This window comes from Peromyscus leucopus, chromosome 15 (genome assembly GCF_004664715.2).
Source record: "Peromyscus leucopus breed LL Stock chromosome 15, UCI_PerLeu_2.1, whole genome shotgun sequence".
In the NCBI taxonomy this organism is placed as follows: Eukaryota; Metazoa; Chordata; class Mammalia; order Rodentia; family Cricetidae; genus Peromyscus; species Peromyscus leucopus.
In genome coordinates, this window is record NC_051076.1 from 55,604,261 (window position 1) to 55,618,919 (window position 14,659).

General features: G+C 56.2%; 1 protein-coding gene across 2 annotated transcripts in view; it reads left to right on the forward strand.

The window, feature by feature from the left end:
- The first annotated feature begins 354 nt into the window (after positions 1-354).
- Sox13 (SRY-box transcription factor 13) overlaps positions 355-14,659 on the forward strand; it is a 47,896-nt gene continuing 33,591 nt past the window's right edge. For both annotated transcript variants that reach the window (XM_028876587.2, XM_028876588.2), the window contains exon 1: positions 355-927. The gene's annotated coding sequence lies outside the window, so the exon portion shown is untranslated. The remainder of the gene's footprint in view (positions 928-14,659) is intronic.

Genomic DNA, 14,659 nt, shown 5'->3' on the forward strand with positions numbered 1-14,659 from the left:
GTTTTAGAGGAGGCTGTGAGCAGGACAAATAACTTCTTAGGGCTTGTTCAAAGGAGTGAGGATTCTCTGTAGCAACTCTCAAACCTGGGTCGAGGGAGTGGGCCGAATTCACCTTCTTTCTCCTATTTTCTTTACCCAGTGGTCACTACATTTCCACCAGCCTCGGCTCTGGAGAACCTCTGCAGTCCCCTTCTTAGCACAGGTCTCCAGCTGTTGAGGCCTGGCTGGACCAGCTGCTGGGAGGAGGAGAAGGAGGAGGAGGAGGAAACTCAGTCCCTCCCTCCTTCTCCATCTCCCCACCCTCCCTCCTCCCCCGCCCGCCCGCTCGCGCCCTCCCTCCCTCTTTCTCCTCCGCCGCTGTCGAGTGGCTTTCGCAGAAGCGAGTGGCGAGCGCCCTGCTCCAGTCCCGGCTGGGAACTGAAGTGTACGAGCGCTGCTGCTCCTGGAACCCGAGCTCCGGAGCGGCCGGCGCGGGTCGAAGGCCGGGGCGGCGGCGCGCTCAGCTTCGGAGGCCCTGGCTCTGGACCGAGCGGGCTCGGAACCGCGCGGAGGGGCAGAGCGCACTCCCAGCCGGCCTGGCCCGCGCAGCAGCCGGGCGTCCGGGACCGCGGAAGGCAGCACGGCGGCGGCCAGCCGGGGGCAGAGGGCAGAGTGCCGAGCGGCCTGGCTCGGCCGAGGGCGCCGCCCGGCCCGGCCTCAGCTCGGAGCCCGCGACGGTGGCCAGAGGAGCCCGGCGGGCCGCGGGGGTCCTGAGCGCCTCCAGCCCACGGCGGGGGGCGTGCCTCCGCCCCGCCGCGCCGCCCCGGCTCGCTGCTCGCCGCGTTGCCGGGGCATGTGAGCGGGAAGGCCAGGCTGCTCATCGCCGGGACGTACGGAGCAGGAGCGGGAGCGCGGAGCTGCGACCCCGGGCCAGCGCCTGACCGATTAGTAAGTGCACCCCTCTCCCCAGCCTCGCGAAGTTTGACACGCGCGCCCCCGCGTTCCTGGGGACACACTGGCTCTCTTTCGGCGCGACTTTCCATCTTGGGCAAAGTTTTGCCAGGCGGAGCCGATCCTACCGGACCCCTCACAACGCCGGCCGGTGGCGCCGCGCTGACCCGAGTCCTTTTGGAGAGCAGTGGCTGCAAGCCTTTGGGGGGTGGCGTGCGCGCGCTGCGCGGGCTGGGCTTAGGGAGTCCTCAACCCGCCCGCCCTCTGCGACCCGCCGGCTCCAGGTCTTTCTCCCCAGCCTGACCAACTCGCTCAGTTTTAGCATTCCCAGTCCGAGCTTAGATGTCCGGTGCGCGCCCAGCGTGGGGCTCGGGTGCCCGCGACGCGGAACTCCGGTGTCTGAGTGCAGGGGCCGCTAGGGTCCAGCGCGCACCCTTCCCACGGCTCCCGTTCATTCCCGGCGTTATCAGCCGGGCGCCGCCTCCCGTTTCTCTGCCGTTGCTGCTCTTGTCCTCTCTCCACGCCAGCCTGCCCCTTGCCACCCCTATCTCCCATGATGGGGTGTCGGAGGAGCGCCTTTCACACACACACACCCCTTTTCACGGCAGAAATAAATTGAGCACAGGGCTGGTGGGATGAGGAAGGGGGTGGTCGCTTAGTCCCAGCGGTTCGCCATTGTTTTCCCACCCCACGTTCGGTACGTAAACACACACTCACGCGAGTGTGTTTGTGTGTGCATGCGTGTGTGTGTGCACACGCGCCGGCTGCGGCTGCTCAGATTCCCCAGGAGCTCTAGAGTCGCCCGCGAGATCTCCCGCAGCCAGCCTAGATGTCCTGGCAGGAGGTGCCCCATTACTTGGAGCTGGAGGAGAAGGACGCGAGAGTGGGAGTTGCCCCAGAGTCCCTGGCGGGGCAGGGAGTCTGGCCTGGGCTGGACGTGAGTTTTGAACTTCAGCCCTGGACCTTTCCGGGAGGACCCCGGGCACTCGAGCGGCGGCTCCCGCCTGGGAGGGTCCCCAGCAGCTGGCGCTCTTGGCAGCGATCTCCGTGACCAGGGCTTGGAGGAAGCCGAGGAGTTTTCCTGGGAAGTTTGCTTTAGCTCTGTGGGAATTTCCGGCCCGGCGCCCCCGCGCTGGCGCTGGCGGAGGGGTCTGACCTACAGCAGTCAGAGATGCTGCTGCTGCTCTGAGCTGGGTTTCCAGAGACCCTGTTTCCAACCACTTCATGCCTTAGGAAGTTCCTCTCCGGGTGCTGGGATTCAGGACGATTGGCTCTTGTTCCTCACGAGAGGGGCAGCTTGAGTTTGGCGATTTCCAAACATCATCTGTGCTCCAATAAAAAGGGGCAGATTTGTGCACCTATTTTTGAAACTGGCATGTGTTGATGGGAGGATACTGTTTGCAAGGCTTTAACCTGTACCACGGAGAGCCAGATAACCCAGTAGTTAGAACCAGGAAGCTGGAGTTGTACACCAGTGCAGTCGCTGGTGATGCCGATCACTATGGGCAGTTTAACCCATCCCCCTTGTTCAGGTTACTTAACAGTAAAATGAGGATAAATTCTGACAATATCCATCGCGTGGGGGGTGGTCTTGAGGATGAAAAGTCTTAGTGTAATCTCAGGATGCTGTGCCTGGCACATAGTAAGTGCTAGGCAATTGTTAGCTGTTGGGATCAGGTGTAGCTTAGTGGTAGAGCACTAGCCTAGCGTGCAGGAATTCCTGGGTACCATGTTCAGTGTGTGCATTCGGGAAGTTAGCTGTTGTCAATTATTAGTATTATTATTATTATATTAATTATTATTATTATTATTACTTGTTTTTTGGTACAGGGTCTCTGTGTAGCCCTGGCTGCCCTGGCCTTGAACTCAGATCCGCCTGCCTCTGCCTCCTGAGTGCTGGGGTTAAACGTGTGTGCCCACACACCTGGCTTGCTGTTGTCATTATTGTAATAACAGTTATGGAGCCCAGGGCCTGGTTCATACTGTCATGGTGCGGCATCTCCAACCTCGGCCATTACAACTTAAATGACCTTGTACTGAGCCCAGAAGAACTCTTTGGGAGTGTGTCCATTTAATCAATTTTAGTAATTTTCCCTTCTGGGGTGGGGTGGGGGGAAGAGACCTCACACTTCTTCCCACCTCTAATTGATTCTGATCCCTCAGATCAAACTTCTTGCATATTTTCTCTTCTGTCTTTCCCTCCCTGTGCGAGGCCAGTCATTCCCTCCCTCTTTTCCTCATTCTTAAAAAAAACTCCTCTTGGCACTGTGGAGCGTTCTCCCTGGAAAAAGCCCTAGGAAGGAAAGGTCTGCCAGAGGGTATCCCTGAACACCCTGGTCTGTGCTGCAGGCTCGGGATTGGGTGTGCATTTGTGTCGCTGGGACTGGATAGATTTCCACCGAGAGGAACCCAGGTGTCTTGGGCTCAGGGGAAGTCAGGTGGGACAGGCAGGCTGCCTGCCCAGGAGAGTTCTATTCCCTAGGTAGTATCCGTTTCCTATTGCTGGGGCTCACTTGAGAACCTATTCTAGCTAGCTTGGCTGCCGGGGCATACTGCATCTGGGACTTAGATAAATAAGGAGCCATGGAGTCACCTCCGACTTTCCAGTGGCAGTTGGAGGGGTTTCTGGGAATGTAGAGTAGACACCAGTTCTTGTCTTTATTGCTGCATAGCACAGAGAGGGAGAGCCAGGGGCACCCCGTTCCTCCTCTCACCCTCACCAGGCATGTGGGGGAGGGTGGCCAGTGTGAGAAAACGTGGTGTTGGAAAGATCCTGCAAGTAGCCCTCTTGCAATTGAAACACAGTGCAGAAGACATCTGCCTCCTTCCTTAACAGAAACTTGTGGAGGAATGTGCCGGTTGCCTGCCAGGCCTGTGCTAGGCGGTATGACACTAGGTGGACAGACAGGTGCGTTGCCTGTCTGTAGGGAGGCTGCTTTCTAATGGGGTGTGATAAAGACAGTACCAGATCATGAGAAGAAATACCACAGGGGGGGGAAATGGTGCGCAGGGCAGCGGCGGCGGCGGCGGGAGCATTGGGAGGCCAGTGAAGACTATCCTGGGGAGAACTCAGTATAGGCGTGAAGACAGAAGGAGCCAGCTGCACACAGCTGGGAAGAGGGGCATTCCAGGCTGAGGTACCTGCAGATGCCCTCCTACGCCCATGTCAGAACCAAGTGTGCAGCTTTGTGGTTGGAGAAGAGAACCTGGGGGGTCAGGAGGCTCAGAGCCCGGCTTGTGGCACCCGGAGGAGTGACTGGGGGGTGTGGGCACGAGGCTGCATTTTATTGTCAGCACCACAGGAAGCCATTGGGGAATAAAATGAAATGACCGATTTATGACTTTTAAAGATGATTTGATAGTGGAGAAACTCTGATCCTCATTGCCCCGGGTCAGGAAATGATGACTGAGGGGAGGAAAGATTGTGTTTTTGCTGCAGTTTATTTTGTCCTTTGTAAATTTAGTGTGTGTGCACACATATCAGCTATGCCCCACACCCAAAAGTACATTTAGCAGAACATGCCTATATATGTGACACACTGCATAAAACACTGGTAAAAAACTAGATGTAACATACTGAAAAAAAACAGCGTGGTGGCGGTGGGTGGGTGGGGGGGTGTGTGGGTGAATCAAAGAAAGAGATGAGTGAACAACAAAAAAAAAAAGACCGTGTAGAGAGGAGCGGAGCGACAGTTAGAACTGAAGGACTGACTGATGCCAGTAAGGGACTCTCTGGAGACCTCACCTGCATAGTACTAACTCCATCATAGATGTGTGCTCCAGGAGTGCCAGGGTGAAGATCTCAGGTCCACCTGCAGCCCTCCTTCCAGACGGGGAGAGGCCCACCCTGGACTTTTTGCTGGGAAATTCACAGAGTTGAGAACCGTGAGAAGGACCTAAAAGCAGAGCGGATGTGCCATCTCCAGTCCTGTATCTGGACTGTGAGGAGGCTGCCAGGTGGCTGTTGGCCTGAGCTGCACCTGCCCCTCCTGGGGACCCAGGTTCCTGCCTTTGAGGGGCTGATGCTGGCTCATATGCACTAAGGTTTCTTGCAGAGGTTTGGGGTGGCCTTTCTTGGGCTACCGTGGGTAAGTTTTCAAGAAGCCGATGCCATGGTAAGAGAGGGTTCCACAGCCCCTGTCCTGCACCCCTGTGCTCAGTACATGGATGGGTGAAGCTTGGTGTTTGAAAAGGCCTCCGCAGGGAGGGCTGCCTCCTTGAATGGGAGTTATTTTCCTGTTTGCTTAGGAGGGCCTGCTCTTGCCTGAACTTGCGGCCATCCTTACCCTTTGCTACTCCTCTTCCTGGAACATGAAAATGTCAATCAGGGTGGCCGTCAAAATGCCTGTCCCCAGGTGCGTAACCAGCACCCATAGTCTCCACGATGCAGAGACAGAAGGCAATCTCTGAATGCTGGTCCTTGTCTTGTGACCCTCTGGTTGAGTGTCCCTTCCTTAGTCTTTGGGAACACTTGGGTAGAAGATTCGTCACTTGCCACTTGGGCAAGGCCACCTCCACCCTTGGCCGCTGTCCCCAAAGGGAGTATGTGTCACTGTGCTTTCTTAAAAGGCAGATGCATCCTCCTAAGCATGCCTCATCTATACCAAGGAGACAGGAGATCCCTGGTGCTGCTCCTCCAGGAGAATTCTGGGCCTGGTGACCCCAGGTTGGCAGCAGGCTTTTGTGGCTTTAAGAAGACCTCTCCTCTTTTATGGCTTGACATCTTTGGGTTGGCCTGGAGGCACCTAGGACGATCAGGCTTTGATACTGTCAAGAGGGACCCCAAGTCCCAGAGAAGTAGCTGGATGGTGATCAGTCTTACAGGCTGTGAGGGGAGGTAGTAGCTGGTTTCTCTGCTTCCATCCAAGAGCTGGCCACATGTCTGTGCACATACTCAGTCATTTCTAGTCTCTAAAAGTGGTATCAGCAGTGCAGTTACTTTTATTACCAGAATGAAAAAAGGGTTTAAGGTGTAGCTAGATTTGCCAATGAGACAGAGAAAGGGATGGGCGTTTCCATGGGAGAGTTAAAGTGCTGAAAGGGGGGGGGGGCTTGGTATCCTGGTACCACCGGTGGCCCGGGACCAGATCAGTAAGAAGAGGAGCCCCAGATACTGAAGGAGGCAGGGGCTTGTCGAGTACAAGACAAGGAAGAGGTACTGCTGCCTTTTTCCTAAGTACCATTCTTTAGCTGGGCCCTTCTGGTCTCTTGGAAGTTGTCAAATCTGGAATTCCGTTTCCCAGCTAGGAGCCCACATCCCACCCCCTCTCGCACTGGTCTTAGCAGGAAGCCTCGTAAACCGTCTATGGGGATGGGGCAGGGCTGGAGGAGGAAGGAGCCTTAGTATCTCCCGCGCTTCGTTGTCCACACAAAGTACAGGGGTCCTAGGTAAGGAAGGTTTTCTTTCCAAGGGGAAGGGGCAGCCCAGGGCGCTCCGCGGGCGCCCAGCCCCTGGTGTTCGGGTCCGGAATCCCCGCCACGCTTGGCTCCCGGGGGACCCGCCCCAAGGCGGCCGGCCTGTCCTCCAAGCACCCCGCCTCCTGCCTGCGGAACCGGCCGGGCGGAGAACCGGTTCCTGTGGGCCGCCCCGCCCCTCGGGAGGACGAGGGGTCGGCGCTTGCGCGGAGTTGGGGCTGAGACAGGTGCTTTGGGGTCTAGATGTGCTAAGTGGACGGAGCAGCCGATGTGAGGAGGGGGCGGTGCCCCTGTCTGCCAGGGGGGTACCACAGGGGGAGCAGGCAGCCCCAGCCCTGGGGTCTGGCTGGCCCTCCTGAGGCCAACGGCCTTCGCCGACTTCTTGTTTAAAATTGTGGCTCATTAATTAATGATTTTTCGTAGACTTTTTCTGGGCTGGCAGAGGACCCCAGGACCTTGCTCGACCGTGCTAGGCAAGCAGGCTAGCACCGAGCCACATACTCAGTCATTTCTAGTCTCCGAAAGTGGTATCAGCAGTGCGGTTACTTTTATTACCAGAATGAAAAAAGGGATTTAAGATATATCTAGATTTGCCAGAGAGACAGAGAAAGGGATGGGTGTTTCCATGGGAGACCTAGAGGAGTTGGGTGCTGAAAGGGCCTTCCTGCCAGGGGGAGTGACCTTCACAAGACAAAGGACCTGTGAGGCTGGACCAGGCCAACTTGTAACAGCCCAGAGGCCCCTGGAACACTCCACAGCGCCGGCTGAGGTGGTCAGGAACTCCCCAGTCCCCCAACTCTGGCCTTGGTGCCATGAGGCTAGCCCACAGAGGGGTCTGGCTCTCAGGGCAGGTTTTTCTATGACCAGAACCACCACCACCACACCTCTGCTGAAGCTTATTCAATCAACTCAGGGAGGCCAGTGAGCTCAGCCTGTGTCTTTTGGGGGAGGGTGGGGGGGGAGGAAGGAAGGAGAAAAGATTGTCAGGAAGCCTGTGTGCAGGTACAATGGGGCCCTGGGAGCAGGTGAGGTGTTGGGTGGGGCGGGACTAGGAAGTGTTGAAAGCAGAGGGAAGGGCCTGGAGCTCCTGCCATTCCTTGGCTCAGGGGCCCCCCCCTTCCCCCACTTTTGAGTGGAGAGAGAAATGTTAGTAGTGTTCAGTTTACAGAGAGGCAGGATGTCTCAGTGAAAACACTCTGGGGAGAGTTAGGACATCACTATGGCTTCCATATTGTATGTTCCCTTTCTCTCTGTCTCTGTCTCTCTCTCTCTGTCTCTGTCTCTGTGTGTGTGTGTTTCGTGCTTAAGTGGGGTTAGAGGACAACTTTCAGGAGTCGGTTCTTTCCGCCATGATGGTTCCAGATATTGAACTCAGGTCTTCAGGGTTGACAGGAATCACCTTTACCTGTGGAACCATGCTTCCATCTGTCCTTTCTTTTCTGTTCTATTTGCCTGGTGGTCTCAGATCAGTGTTCCTCAGCGCGCGACACCCACATTGGAGAAAGATTTTGACTATGTGCATATGTGAAATTGTGGGGGGACCAGAGTTGAAGGGAGGGCTTGTGTTCAAGTGTGGTGCATTTGGCTGTTTAGAAAGGGTCTGTGGACTTCTGGCTAAGTGGACATGGGAATAGCACTTCTGATGCCTGAGTCAAGGTTAATTGGGCTCAGAGTGCTTGGACGAGGCCCCGACACAGTGAAAGAAGAACGGGAAGTGAGAAGCGTCTTGCTTGCCCGCCCGTATGGCTTCATTCAACATATAGGTCTCGGCATCCGAGCCTTCTTACCTTCACCCTTCAGAACTCACCCATCCGTGTTCTCCATGGGGAGAGATCCACTGTGCTGTGGTCTCGAGATGATGGCCTGGTCAGATATAACCAGCCTAGGTCCATGGGGTTGTGGCAGCTTCACAGGTCACACCATAAGGCATTAACTTGGGAGCCAGCTAGGGCCTCATTAATCCAAAGAGGATGTTAAAGGAGGCGGAGGAGGCTGTGGCGGTGTGTGTGTGTGTGTGTGTGTGTGTGTGTGTGTGTGTGTGTGTCTTTCCTGTGTGTGTGGCATGCATAGGAGCTGGAGGGAGCTGCCTTCCTTTCTAGCAGGGCTTGGGCACAGTGTCCCACCAGGAGACTGGATGCTCAGTCTCGTCTCTCCCAGGCAGCTGGCATGAAATGCTTATGCCGCCTGCCCACCTTTTGCTACCTTCCCCAGACCCAACAACAGTGTCAACTCGCGAGATTGTGTCTGGCCGGAGCCTCTGGGCTGCCAGGACCAGGCAGGTGCTGGCAGGGGCTCTGGAGCCCCATGCAGGGGACAAGCCACCAGTGCCAGCACCGCAGGGTAAACAAGGCTGCTCACAGGCTGGGGGAGGGAGGCCACGGAAGGCAGGAGTGGAGAACAGGTGTCTCCCGCACAAAGGGCCTCTTGTCCGTCCCATCCATCCTCCCGCCTCAAGGGGCAGCCCCCTCCCTTGCTGGGGCCTGCCCAGAGTCCAGTGACCAGGTCAGCTGAGGTGCTGCTGTCTCTCAGGCTGTGTTTATGCTCACTTAAGACAGATCCTGCAGGTATGCCCAAGGAGGAAGGGGACGTGCCTGCATAATCCCATAGCCCAGAGGTCTCGATGGGCCTGAGTTTCCCCCACACTGGGGCAGTGAGTCCAAGAGGACCCAGGGGTGAGTAGAGTGCCTGGAGCTTGGTGGAGGACTGGATGTAGTGAGTGTCAGGAGGGGGGATCCCCAGAAATCCATGGGGTCCTGGGGTGGAGGGGCTTGGGGCTGGGGTCACTAAAGTGTGACCACACCCCCTCACCTCCTCCTTTATCATTCCCGAGAGACCTTTATTGACCTTTACTGCTGGCTCTGTTCTAGGGACTGGGGAGACAGGGCCAGCAGTCAGGAAGCCTCTGCAGCCAGACTGATTCTTACTTCCTCGTCTGTAAAATGGGGGTGATAGCAGTAGTATCCGCCTCATGCTCCGAAGGCTCACCCGTGGAGAGGTGTGAAACAGCCTGGCATATGGCAGGAGAAGCCTGCTGTTGTTGCTGGACTTGAGAGTCTCTGCAGGAGCCTGGGAAGGAAACAGGAAACAGGTAATTACGATCTAGTTAAGTACCACGAGAGCTGGGCTGCCCAAGGTCTGTCCATAGGTTGCCTCTTGTGGATAATTGACTCTCTTCTAGGAATGCTAGGGAAGGGCTTATAAAAGGGGGGGAGGCATTTAAAGGGGGTTTTGAGTGAGGTGTAGGCGTTTGCTGCTCGGGAATATGTAGGCAAGGCCCTTCTGACAAGGCCGTCCTGTGAGCCAGAGCACGGATGTGTGAGTTCGTGGTGTACCAAAGTGCAGTGTTGGGAGGCTGACTGCTGAAGGGTGGCCTGAGGAGTTAGGGTGCACCCCAGGCTCGTCCCCACCAGGTCAGGTACCCGTTTCTGTCCTCCCGGCATCCTTTATCCCCCAGCTCACTCCGGGTTAGTGTTCAGTTTACAGAGAGGCAGGACGGCTTTGTGAAATATCCTTGCGGGGAGAGTCAGGACGTTTTAGACTTTCGGGTTTTGAATTTTGGCTTTGAGCTGTTTACCTAGGTTTATTTTATTTTATTTATTTATTTTATACTCTTGCACCTCCCTTATCTACACAGGGTTTGCGTTAGGACAGAGAGGGAGGGAGTGTGGCCAGGTGTACAGGGCCGGGTGGGTGAGGGCAATGTCTGTGTCTTTTCTTCTGCTTTGGAGCGCTGATGGGCCAGGCAGGCTGTCCATGGCCTGAGTGCATGCATGGGTAAGGCTGGGAGGTCCAGGACCCCTGGCTTTGTTGAGGGCTCTGCCCCTTCTGCAGGGCTGAATGAGGAGGCCTGCTCTCAAGAGGGCCTGTCATTTGGCATCAGGCTCTGCTTGGGGCTGCCCAGGGCTGCTCCCATGCCTTTCTCACTGGGGAGGAGCCCTCTGGCACCTCCCCTGTAGTTAGTTGTATGTGTTGGGGGTGGGGTAGGGGACTGTGGGCACCCCGGTCTAGCCCCTGCTACTGCTGGCTTGTGTGTCTCGGGCCTGTCCCCTGGTCTCTTGGGGCTTTATGTTGAAAGGCTGGTGGTGAGAAGGCCTGGGTGTATAGAGAACTTTCTGGGCTCCAGGGGCTCCACCCCAGTGGGAAAGGCACAGCACAGCCCCGGACAGGACCAGGCAGGGCCCATACCTAAAGCTGCTCACTCATGGGGCTGGCCATCCATCCCCCGTTCTGTCTGGGTGACAGGGCTCTTTGGGTCTCCGAACAAGCCGCAGATAGCCCATCCGAGACATCTGAAAGGGCACGCGCCAGGCGGGGGCCACTGTTCCTTTCCTAACTCTGTCCCTTGCCACCGTGGCTGTGTCCGTGGCTGTGAACGCAGTCCTTGCCGCTTCCTCCCCCGAGTCACGTTTCCTAGGTGTCCACAAGGTGAACAGAGACCAAGGAGACGGAGTTGCTTTGCGGGTGAATGCTGGGAAATGGGGGCTGGGACACTGCCCTGGGTCCTCATAGCCAGGCGGGAAGGTGGCTTTGTAGAAGGACTTCACAAGCAAGAGAAGAGGAAGGAGCTGTAGGGACCCCTGGGCCTTCCCCAGGGCCTTGTCCCTATTTAACACAGTTTGAGGACAGTCAGGACAGGGAGCTCGCATTTACAGCCTGCGTCCAAACACCTAGGTTTATCTCTCACTGTTTTCCTCAAGATGGGCGCTTCTGGCTCTCTGGTCACGTCTGCCTCCCTCTCCCCATTACAGAGGGCAGATGCTCAGCCTCTCCCACCCCAATGGGGTCAGGGCACCTTCAGGCTGTACTCAGCAGGTATTCAGTAAATGTGGCATAGGTAAACATGGCAAGGAGCACGCATATAGGGTTCCTGTGGCCTGGCTTGTGCCAAGGAAGAAAGGCTTCGTGGTGAGGGGCAGCGGCTAGAAGGGAGGGTGCCAGAGGTTGAGGTGAGCCAGCGGGAACCGGTTTCTCTGGAAGTGACTGGCCTAAGGGAGCCTTTCTCTCCTTGGCTTCACAGGGACTAGTGTTGAGCTGGAGAGGAGCAGAAAGGAAGAGACCTCTGGTTTTGTTTTTTCAGACCGAGCCTGTTAATAACAATTTATTGCATCCGAGTCTCCAGCCAAGCACATTCTGTTCTCCAGCGTTGAGGGAAGACACTTGGACATGGTAGGGCTAGACAGGAAGGAGGAAGGGTCAACAGTTGTGATTGACGGTGGTGTCTTGGGCTATGGAGGCGCCAGTGTCACCGTAGGCTAGCTTGAGCCTGGCCGGCGTAGGGAGGGAAGCAGGGTGGGCAGCTCCGTCCTGCACCATTCCTGAGGGACCTTGGACTCGAGCTCTCTGTTTGTCAAGCGGAGTTTGGGCTGTGATGCTGACCAGGTCTGTAGTCTTCCTCAAGCTCTCTGCAAAGACCCCTATAAGGAAACGGAGGGCAATCATGTAAGAGGACTCCAGGAGAGGGGGAGCCGGCAAGATGGCCACCCCTGTGGAAAGAATGGTGCATGAGCAAAACACCCCCTTTTTGCAATGTGCTGAGCTGGTGGAATTTCAGTCGGTGGCTGCAAGATCGGGCTGCAGATAGAGGTCTGTGGGCACCTGGGCTGTCTGTGTGTGTGCAGACTGTCATGTGGGGATCTAGGATGGAGAAAGCACGGCTGGCATCCGGGGTGCCCCTTCCCCCCAGCCGCTCTCCATGCTTCCCAGGGCACATGCATGATCCCCACTTCTGGAGGCAAGTCCCCCACTTCTCTCCATCTCTCAGGTAAGCAGACTTTATTTCCTCCTCATTTCTCCATCGTCCTCCCAAATGTTCGGCTTTGACTACAGGCAATCCCCACACTTTCTTCAAAGTCATGCCCAGAAGCCATGATACCAAACTCATGGTGGGAAGACCTCAGCTCAGGAGAGGTGGAGCCTCATTCCCAGAGCTCTGCTCATGGCTTTGGTTTGGTGAGGGTGGTGGCTTCTTGCACCTCAGCGGCATCCCAAGCATGATGGTTGTGGAAGGTCAGGTTCACTTTCTGGTGAACACACTGTGTGCGTTAGGCAACAGGAGCCTGGACATGGTTTCTACCTGTGAGGTTTGTCCCATTACCGTTCCCAGGGACAGCGGGTGGCCTCCTCACTCCGAGGCCAGTTGCTCATTGCTCAAAGAGCCCAAGGCTCCTGCCAGGGGCTCACCAGAAGACCAGACACAGCTCACGGCACCCAAGCTCCCTAGCATCCCCAGTGGTCTTCACATCAGTATATGTGGGACACCATTGGATCAGGTACTGTGAGGACCGGCCCAGAGACTCGGGAGGGAGCCCCGCAGGGTCAGAAGGGGCAGCAGGCATTGACGTAGACTGCAATTAGACGGAGCCCACCCGGCTCAGCCGAACCTTGGCCCCAGCCACAATGCTGGGACTTGGTTGACAATGGGGACACAGAGGGTGTTTCAGAGAACTTTCAGAATGGGTGGCTGGCTCATTCAGGCTGAAGTGTCTCGCATTGTCCCGTGAAAGTTCCCAGCAGTCCCTCTTCTTTTCCTTTGCATTTGAGGCCATTGTTGCTGCCTTCCCCATTGTGCTGAATGGCTGGCGACTGAGGGGCCTGGCCTGGCCTGGCCTTGCCTTGCCAGGGCTAATGGTGGCTCTAGGGTGTGGGGTTCGGGCTAGCAGCGTGGGAGCCATGTTACTCTAGCCATCTGCCTGACCCATGCTGCCCATGGCTTGTTCTGTGTCGTCGCCTTGCTTAAGACTCCTGCACGTTCTGGCTTTCTAATGAAGGGCCAGGTGGCCTTCCGGGCCAGTCTTTTCATGTCCTTTTTAGAAGGCAGTGGTTTGGCGGCCGGTGTTTGCCAGACAGGGTCTCATGTAGCCCTGACTAGTTTTGAGCTATGGGGTGAAGGATGATCACAAACAGTTACCGTGCCCTGCCTGGCTTTGATGTATATTTGGAAAGGAAGGGCATTCCCATAAACTTTACCAAGACCTCACTGAGGAAGGGCTGGGTGAGATGGGAGAAGAGGCAGGCACAGGCAGGCAGGCTCCACTCTCTTCAAAGACTGCTCTGCGGGATCTGAGGGAGTCGGGGGGGGGGGGGGGGGGGCTGTAGCCATCCCAGTGTGCTGGAGAGCGAGCCTGAGTGAGAGGCTGTGTCGGTCAGACCTAGATCTGTGTCCTGGCTCTGCTGCCTCACAACTGTGATTTCTGGCAAATATCGGAATGGGCAGCCCACCCCTGCCTTGAAATTTAAGGACAAATTGATTAGATTTTAAAGAAAACAAAACAAAACAAAAAACAGCAAACAAACCCTGGGTAGGCAAGCTGTGAATCTCAGCAGCTTCTTGGAGGAGAAGAGAGAAGGGGGTGGCGGGGAGGGTGAGAGAGGGGGGATGCCACGCGATTTGAGTTAGGGCATCACAGAGGTCAGCTAGCGCACATGACAGACATGATGGACATGGCGGATAAGAACCCACATGGCCGGGAGGGGCAGCTTTAGAGAAAAATAAGGCCCGCCGAAGAGCCAGAGAAGTCTTGCTTACAACAGAGACAGAAGAAAAGGAAGTGTTCACACTTTTTTGAGTGATTCAGAAGAGCAGGCCGACTTTTGAAGCCACACGGCTGCCGGCCTGGAAGCTGTTTCCTCGGGGCAGAGTTTTCTCACAGTAGGAAAAGGAATAATAAAAGATAAAAGGATTCAGTGAAGTGATGTGTGTGTTATTGTTCTTCATCCGTGGCAGTGTGGAAGCGGCTGGCCACTGAGGCTTGTCCTGGGCAGGGACAAGATGCCACCCCGGTACCCCGATCACACTCTCTAGAAGAGTACCTCCCCAGGCATGGTGGGCACAGACACTGGCATCTGGCATGCCTCCTTCAGCTTTCCACAGCCTTCTTCCGTTGGGTTCGGGAAGCAGATACACCGTACGCCTCACCATACGCCTTCACCAAGTTACGCTGCCTCGGCGCTTCTTCTAAGTGCTGGCCACCGGTGCAGGCTTGGGGAGGGTTTCATAAGAAGGTTTATGTGAGGAATGCCTAGGACGGAGCCTGACCTGGAGGGATCTCATCCAGGTGTTTGCTGCTGTGGTTACTGTTATCAGCGGCCATTTCACCCAAAGAAACCAAGGTCAGAACTGCTATCCTAACCCCCTGGCAGCTGGGCTAGGGCATGGGCTCCGAAAGAATAAACGGACAGGGTAGGTGTGATAAAAATGACTGCTCCAATCACAGGACATTGCCTTTTCTATCTCCTTTAAACTCAAGGCAGTAGTTCTAGCCAGGTAGGGCCAACAGAGGCCTGGAAACTGCCACCCACAAATGCTGGAAGCTGG